Below are 7,420 nucleotides of genomic sequence, written 5' to 3'. Positions count from 1 at the left end.
AAATATGACCCAGATCCCCCAGTGCATTAAAATGGCATTATCCAGACAAGAAGTGCACTCATTTAGAGGATGTCTCTGCAATTGTTAGAGGGAGGGGTCCCATTGGCCTTTTGTGTGCATTTATCCCTACCCCTACATTTCCGTTTATTCCTACCCCTAGACTTCAGCATTCCAGTCTCTAGCCTTCATAGATGTAGTAATGGAATCATGACACAGTCATTGATCCTGAGTTACATGGCTCAATTACAAGCTTGGTACGTTACATAAAAACTTCTTAGCATCTATAAGATTTTCACTAACACCTGCTTGGAGTTCTCAAACATCTAATTGAGCATAAAGGAACAATAAAAGTATAAAGCCCTTTTAAAGTTTAACATCTCACAAATGTGAACTTATTATAGATTCTTTTACTATTTGTAAATAGCACTTGTGTTAGGTCAGTTAGCTTCCCAATAGCTGTACTGGAAGCTCAGGAGTGGACCCCCTCACAGCAGGAGAAAGATCTTATACATGGGCTGAGTATGATTGTGAAATGCTATGCCTGGCTTATCCCACCTCTCAAATCACCCCCATGTGATCAATAAAGTGCCTAACTAAGTTTTTCCTTCCATTAGAGAGCCGCTGCTACCAGGTCAAACCTATCACATCATTTATGCCTGTGGAGTAATAGGGTTTAGTGAACAAGACAAGGCCTGGCTGTCTTATTCCCAATGCCTTTTAGCAATCAAGCCCCCATTCTGTTTCTGACCACTTCCCACGATCACAAAAGTGCACAAGGTTACTCTTGTCTCTGCAAATGACACTGCAGCCTCGAAATAGGGTGTGAGCTTGTGGACTCTGGAGAAACACCTGGATACAGGTCCAGATAGAACCCCCGAACAAAAACCTCAACCCCCACTTCACAACACTCCTCCTCAGACACACTTGGAAGTAACTAAAAGAAGCAGACCTGTAAGGTTCCCTGCCAAGTGAAGATCTCAGCTTCTTGCATCCTGAGAATGTCAAGGCAACTGACAAGTAAGAAACCATCCCCCTGCCCTCACCTCCAAGGGCTCTGGGAAAGCAGAGCTTAGTAACAATGACCTGCAGGCACTGTCCTCTGCAGGTCATGGTTGCCAAGCTACAACCTCACCACCCATCTCATCTAAATACATGGAAAAGAAGGATATCTTATTTCTTGTCCTTTCCGCTCAGTTGTTGCTGAGCAGGGAACCTGATAGCAACAGTAGCCTTTAGACACTGCACAGGCAGGCAGCAGCACCCCGGAGCACTCCCCAGTCTGTGCATGTATGTACACATTCACACCACAGGCTCATTTTTTGTCAACTTGTCACAGCTAGAGTCATCTGGGAAGACAGACCTCAGCTGAGAAAACTGAAGGCAAGTCTGTGGGGGCATTTTCTTGGTTGATGGAAGAAAGCCCACCATGGGCAGTGCCACCTCTGAACAGATGGTCCTGACTTGTTTAAGAACATATGCTGAGCAAGCCAGTAAGCAGCATTTCTCTATGGCCTCTGCTTCAGCCCCTTCCCTCTAGGTTCCTCCCCTGGGTTCCTACCCCATCTTCCTTCATGATGAGCGATAAACTAGGAGCTGAAATATTTCCTCCCTTTCCTCTCCAAGTTGCTTTCAGTCATGGTGTTTATCCCAGCAATGAAAACAACTGAGACAGGGAACCCTGCAGCTTCAGTCCTGCAGTTAGAATATGAGGAATAATAACAAGCAACTAGAGACAGGAATCTTTTATGTCCTTCTTCTCCCTACAACTCATCAGAAACTCGTTGTACTTTTTTATTCTGGCTTTTCAAACTATAATGATAAAAGCAGCCACCGCTGTGCGTGTTCAAGACACACTTCTGAGTACGTTATGAAAATGATCACTAGCTGACATCTCTGGTACTAGATCTCATCTATGGTGAGCCTAAAAGAGCATAAGTAATTTGGACAGGATCGTGCGGTAAATGAGAAAGCCTGTACCTGAACCCTTGCCATCACTTCTTGGGGGACAGGAATGATGGTGGGCTCCTCCAGGTGCTCTTCTCGTCCATTCCCACCTCCATGGTGTTCTGCCTGCACAAGGCGCTGAGCAATGGTGGATATAAGAGGAAGCAAACAAAACTTTCACAATAGTAACAAAGACAAGCATGCAAAAGGGCAACATCACCAAAATCCCACTCCCAGTGACCAGCTTCCTCCATCAAAGTCTAACTTCTAAAGTTTCCACAGCCTCCCAAAGCAACTCCACCAGCGGGGGTTCAAACCCGGAGCACATGAGCCCAGAAGGATCTCTTCACATCCGAGCTGTGACAGGAGCCTCTGTGTACACTGTTTACATGCTTTCTTACAATAAGGAAAACACAGCCACCCGTAAGTCTAGCTCCCGGGTATCTGGCGCCCTCTCCTAGCCTCCTCGCATATAGATAATAAAAGCCAAAATAAGTTGTTGTTGTTGTTGTTGTTGCTGTTGTTAGGATGACAGGCTAGGGTACTAAGTTACATGTGAAATGTTCAAAAATCCAAAATTTCTGGCTCTAGTGGAGCAGGTCTGAGGCAGGAGGGTTCTGCGTTTAAGGCAAACGTGGGTTATACAGCAAGACTGTCTCCAGTAAAACTAAGAGTCCAAACGTTGATTTCTTGTTCATGCGAGTGGTAAGACTGTTCTACAGGGGAACTCTCCATGCAGGACTCAATATCCCTTACCCCCTCACACTGTGTTCCTATCATATCGAGCCCTGCTCACCACAGTTGAAAAGCCGAGACATCCAAATTGTGAATATGAGTATAAATGCTTTGAAATGTCTGCCTGCCACCCATTGGTCATGACTGTCACATGGAAAATACTTCAGCCATGTGTGACCTGCTTTCCTTACCATTTCCCACCTGCTCATAACTCACATTAAGAAGTTGCTGGAGAGCAGTACCTTGGAGATCCCATGGATCTGTGTCTGGCTTCAACAGTGTTTGGACTGAACAGACCCTGGACTCCCTTTTTGTTAGCTTCCAGCCGCCTCACGGTCTTTCCACCCACAGCCTCTGGGACCATCTCGTCGCCGCCTTCGGCTCCTAGGACCAGTCTGCACCATCTCTTCACGGTCAGCCCCATACTCCGGGTCAGTCATGACCTCTCAGATTCATCAGAATTATTCTATTGAAGTAGAAACTGCCCTGAACCGCCCGGTCAACTTGTACCTGCGGGCCTCCTACACTACCTCTCTAGGCTACTATTTTGATTGGGATGACATGGCTCTGGAAGGTGTAGGCCACTTCTTCTTTGAATTGGCAGAGGAGAAAGGTCAAGGGCACCAAGCGTCTCCTCAAGTTTCAGAATGAATGTGGAAGCCTCACACTTTTCCAGGGCGTACAGAAGCCATCTCAAGACAAGTGGGGTAAAACCCAGGAGACCATGGAAACTGCCTTGGCCCTGGAGAAGAACCAGAACCTCCTAGATCTTTATTCGTTGGGTTCATCCACACAGACCCTCTTCTCTGTGACTTCTTGGAAAGCCACTTCCTGGATGAGGAAGTGAAGCTCATCAAGAAGATGGGCCAATACCTGACCAACCTCCGTAGGGTGGCAGGGCTACAACCAGCGCAGACCGGCGTGCTCCAACCATCTCTGGATGAGTATCTCTTTGAGTGCCTCACTCTCAAGCATGACTAGGAGGCCTTCCAAGGGGCTCCCCCCTCTGCTCTGCACCAGCCCACCTCGGGACCTCCACCTGAATGAACCTCTCAAGCCACTAGGCAGCTTTGTAACTCCCCTGGAGCCTCTCCCAAGTCCTGGACCAAGTTAAAATAAAGCTTTTTGAGACAGCATAAATTAATTAATTAATTAATTAATAGAAACCAGTTCTGCCTTTTCAAGACTCTTAATGAATCTTAATTTGGTATGCTTTAATTTACTGAGACCACACTTCTTCCAATCACAGTATGCCATCTTCTGTAATCTTATTACTCTGCCATCCCTTTAAGATAAAAAAAAAATATTTAAGCTACATACCTATAAAAAAATAAGACCATTAAGCATCTTTGAGGAACTATTACTTGAAAAAAAAAGGGAAAAAAATCTGTCTGATCGTTGTCCAAAGGAAAAAAGCACTAGAGCCTAGAGATGAGCGTTTAATTGCTTTTGCTTTTTTGCACTGGTAAGTCTTTTGGCACTTTTGATAATTTCAAATCAATAGTTCTCAAAACCCCAGGGCATTCCGTACATAATAACACGCAGAGATCTCTTAGCTATGGTGTTCTCAAAATTCCAGGAGGCTGTCCATTGTAAAAAATCATCTCTGTATTAAGCAATGAATTTTCCCATTAAGTGACACAAGTCAGCTAGTTTCAACAGCCTAACTGCCCGTTTTAGCAAAGATTCCATCTCTTCATTATGTAAATGGGCAGACAGCTCAACATCTAGAACTCTACTGTTCCTTTAATCTGAAGATCTTAGACATCTTTAACAAAGAAATTATGCCACCCTAGTCCTGTGCCTTCCACTAAGGAGACTAAATATAAATGTTTTGTTGTTATTGCTGTTGTAAATGTGGGGTCTTTGAGTGGTTTTCCCACAGTTAAGGTCCTACTGTGGGAGATATGCACATTTTAAAAAAAAAAGCCAGATATTTTTTAAAAGAGTCTGAAAAATGGTGAAGATGGGTGGCTTATTTAGCAGCAAAATACAAAATGCTCATGTTCTGCTTGTCTGTAATTTTCCTCAGGCCACTTGTTTCTTGGGATAAAGCCAGAAGTCTACCATAACAAACAATATCCAGTCTATAGGGGAACCTGGCCCGTAACAGTGTGGGAGAAGCCAGGGACTTTGCTTCTGATTTTCTTCTTTTGATTTTGTTTTTGTTTTTGTTTTTGTTGTTTGCATTTTGTTTTGTTGTTCCAACCAAACCTGTCCCAGCCATAGGCTAAAAGAAGATGGAGTGGAGGGGGTGGGGCAACAGTAAGGAGAGGTGACCTTCTAGATCGTTCTGGTTTTTAAAATGAATACAAAAAGTAATCAGAACAAGATAGCTGGAGATTCAATCCTTTAGAGAGAGTTCCAATTCATTTGTCCCTTATGGGTGGGGGCATTATTAATTTAGGCAATTAGAAAACTTTGAAAGCAATACCTAGTACTTTTTTTTTCTATTAAAACTTGTCCCCAAGAGTGCAGCCCACAGCCTAGGAAAGTGAATTTCTATAGCAATTACAATGAAGAAAGGTCATTTCTGAGATGTGCTTGACAAAAGATTGTAATTTTCAACAAGTCATTTTAATGAGAAGCAGAGTTTTTGTAAAAAAAAAAAAAAAAAAAAGCAGTTAACACTTGAGTGAGTTTGAAATGATTTCCGAATGAGCCTGTCTGCCTATCTCTCCCAGGTCCCTCTGTCTCTACACCTCTAGCCTCCTGGAGAGACACCAAAGCTCCCAGTGGCTAAGCCTGCTCCAGAATCCCTGAAGCATCTGGTCCATGGGCTGTTCTTATTCTCTGGCTGATACAATGAATGGATGGCATGGGGCCTCTCCCACACACAGAGAAAACGGGGTAGTAGGCTGAGGAGTACAGGGTGAAAATGAGTTGTGGCTGACCTCCAAGGAATCTTGCCCCTTCCACCTTCCATGTTATATGGCAACTCCAGGAGGTCACTTAAGGAGCTTTGGGCTACTATGACCATAGTGTCTGGAGGAGGAGTTAGCCCTGTCTGACCTTCCCCACCCTGAGAGACTAATTTTACTGCCCTGAGCACCACTTTGAACACACTGAGTTTCTTTTAAGCTCACCAATTATTTTAACACCAGCCAGAACTGTGAGCTAGTGAGTTTTACCTCTCAGGAAAGAAGGAAGGATTTTTTAGCAAAGGTACAGAGGGAAGGCGGCTGAAGAAATATTATGAATTTTCAAGAAGTAAGACTGAGGGATGGGGAAAATGAAGTCATGGGCCTTGCTGCTGGTTTCGGGTAAGCGCTACATTCTTGAAAGCCATGACAAGTCAAAGAAGGCTGGAAGCACAGGGCGATTTGGGTAGTTCCTTTTTTACCATGTTTATGATGCTAAAAGAAAGTTTATGGAAGAGCTGGAAATGTACCTCAGCGATAAAGTGAGTCCCTAGCTTGTGTAAGGCTCCAAGGTCCAATTCCCTAGCACTGAAACAAAACAACGCCAGCCAACAAACAAAAACTCACAGAAGCTTATGGAACAATGAACAATGAAATCATGAAATTTCACTGAGAAGGTCAGAGGCTCTAGAGAAAAGCTAATGCCACCCGGAAAAGGCCCTGTCTACGAAAACTCCTTGAGTCTCCCTTCGGGTGACTAAGGGAGACTCAGGTGACTAACAGTGACTTTACAGCTATGCTTGGAAACCACCTTTCTCAGTTCCTAGTCTGTCCCTCACAGGTCTCTCTCCCTCCGTGTCTACCTTCCCCAAGCCAGCAAGTCATTTTGGAGAGCCATGTTTCACTTACAGATACACAAACCCTCTGTCTCCATCTCGACACTCTCAAAGCTCCCCAGAGGCCTAACACAAGTGCTTGTTTCCTACATGAGAGCATGGCACCATGGGATTGTGACCGGGGTGAGAAATGGGTAACCAGCAGCCACAAGCACACACGCATGCTGATGTTGGATACACGCGCTGCTGTTGGATCTGCTCTCAGTAGATGGTGTGTCTTCTCTCATCTTCTTCCTGGATAATAAACATGGAAGAGCATGGGGAGATTCCCACTTAGGCTTTTTGCTAACAGCTCACAGAAGGAACAAAAAGAAAACTCATAATCTGGATCTGTTGATGCTGCCCTCGACAGCCTGGACTAGGTGATGATTAACCTGTCTGCAGAAGATGAGAAGGAGGTGGAAAACGAGGGGGAAAGCAGAAAGGAATAAATACAAGGGAGGGAAGAAGAGAAGAAAGGCCTGAACTCCCACACCCACATAGAGAACACCCCCAAATCCCACATTCCACACTCAATGCCTAACACCTTACCCCAGTCCCTCCCATTTTCCACCCTCTCCTGCCTCTCCCCTACCTCTACCCCACAGTTTTCAGATTCCCCCACATACATGCCTCATACCCATGTAACACAAACATCACACATTCTACACCTCTGTCATCCTATAACTCAACATTCTATATGTCTCACATGCCCCATTCCCCACCCCATCCTACCACTCTTCTGACCCTACCCCACAGTCCCTAAATTCCCACAGACATATAAGCCACATCACAACAATCACAACACCCATACTTCTACACCCAATACCTCCATCCCAACTTAACCCTTAGTTTCCCATTTCTCCAACCCCTGTCCCACCACTTCTTTACCCCACCCACAATTCTTAAACCCCCACAGCCACATATGCCACATTCCTATACTCCACACCACTCTACCCCCAACCACACCTGCCTAACAGCCAACCCATAGCCCTATAGTATAGG

At 44.9% G+C, this 7,420-nt stretch overlaps 1 pseudogene; it reads left to right on the top strand.

Moving 5' to 3' along the window:
• The first annotated feature begins 3,117 nt into the window (after positions 1–3,117).
• On the top strand, positions 3,118–3,660 carry LOC116100479 (annotated as a pseudogene).
• Positions 3,661–7,420: the final 3,760 nt, after the last annotated feature.

This window comes from Mastomys coucha, unplaced genomic scaffold (genome assembly GCF_008632895.1).
Source record: "Mastomys coucha isolate ucsf_1 unplaced genomic scaffold, UCSF_Mcou_1 pScaffold21, whole genome shotgun sequence".
Lineage (NCBI taxonomy): Eukaryota > Metazoa > Chordata > Mammalia > Rodentia > Muridae > Mastomys > Mastomys coucha.
The sequence above is the reverse complement of the archived record's forward strand: the minus strand, read 5'-3'. Positions and strand labels throughout refer to the sequence as shown.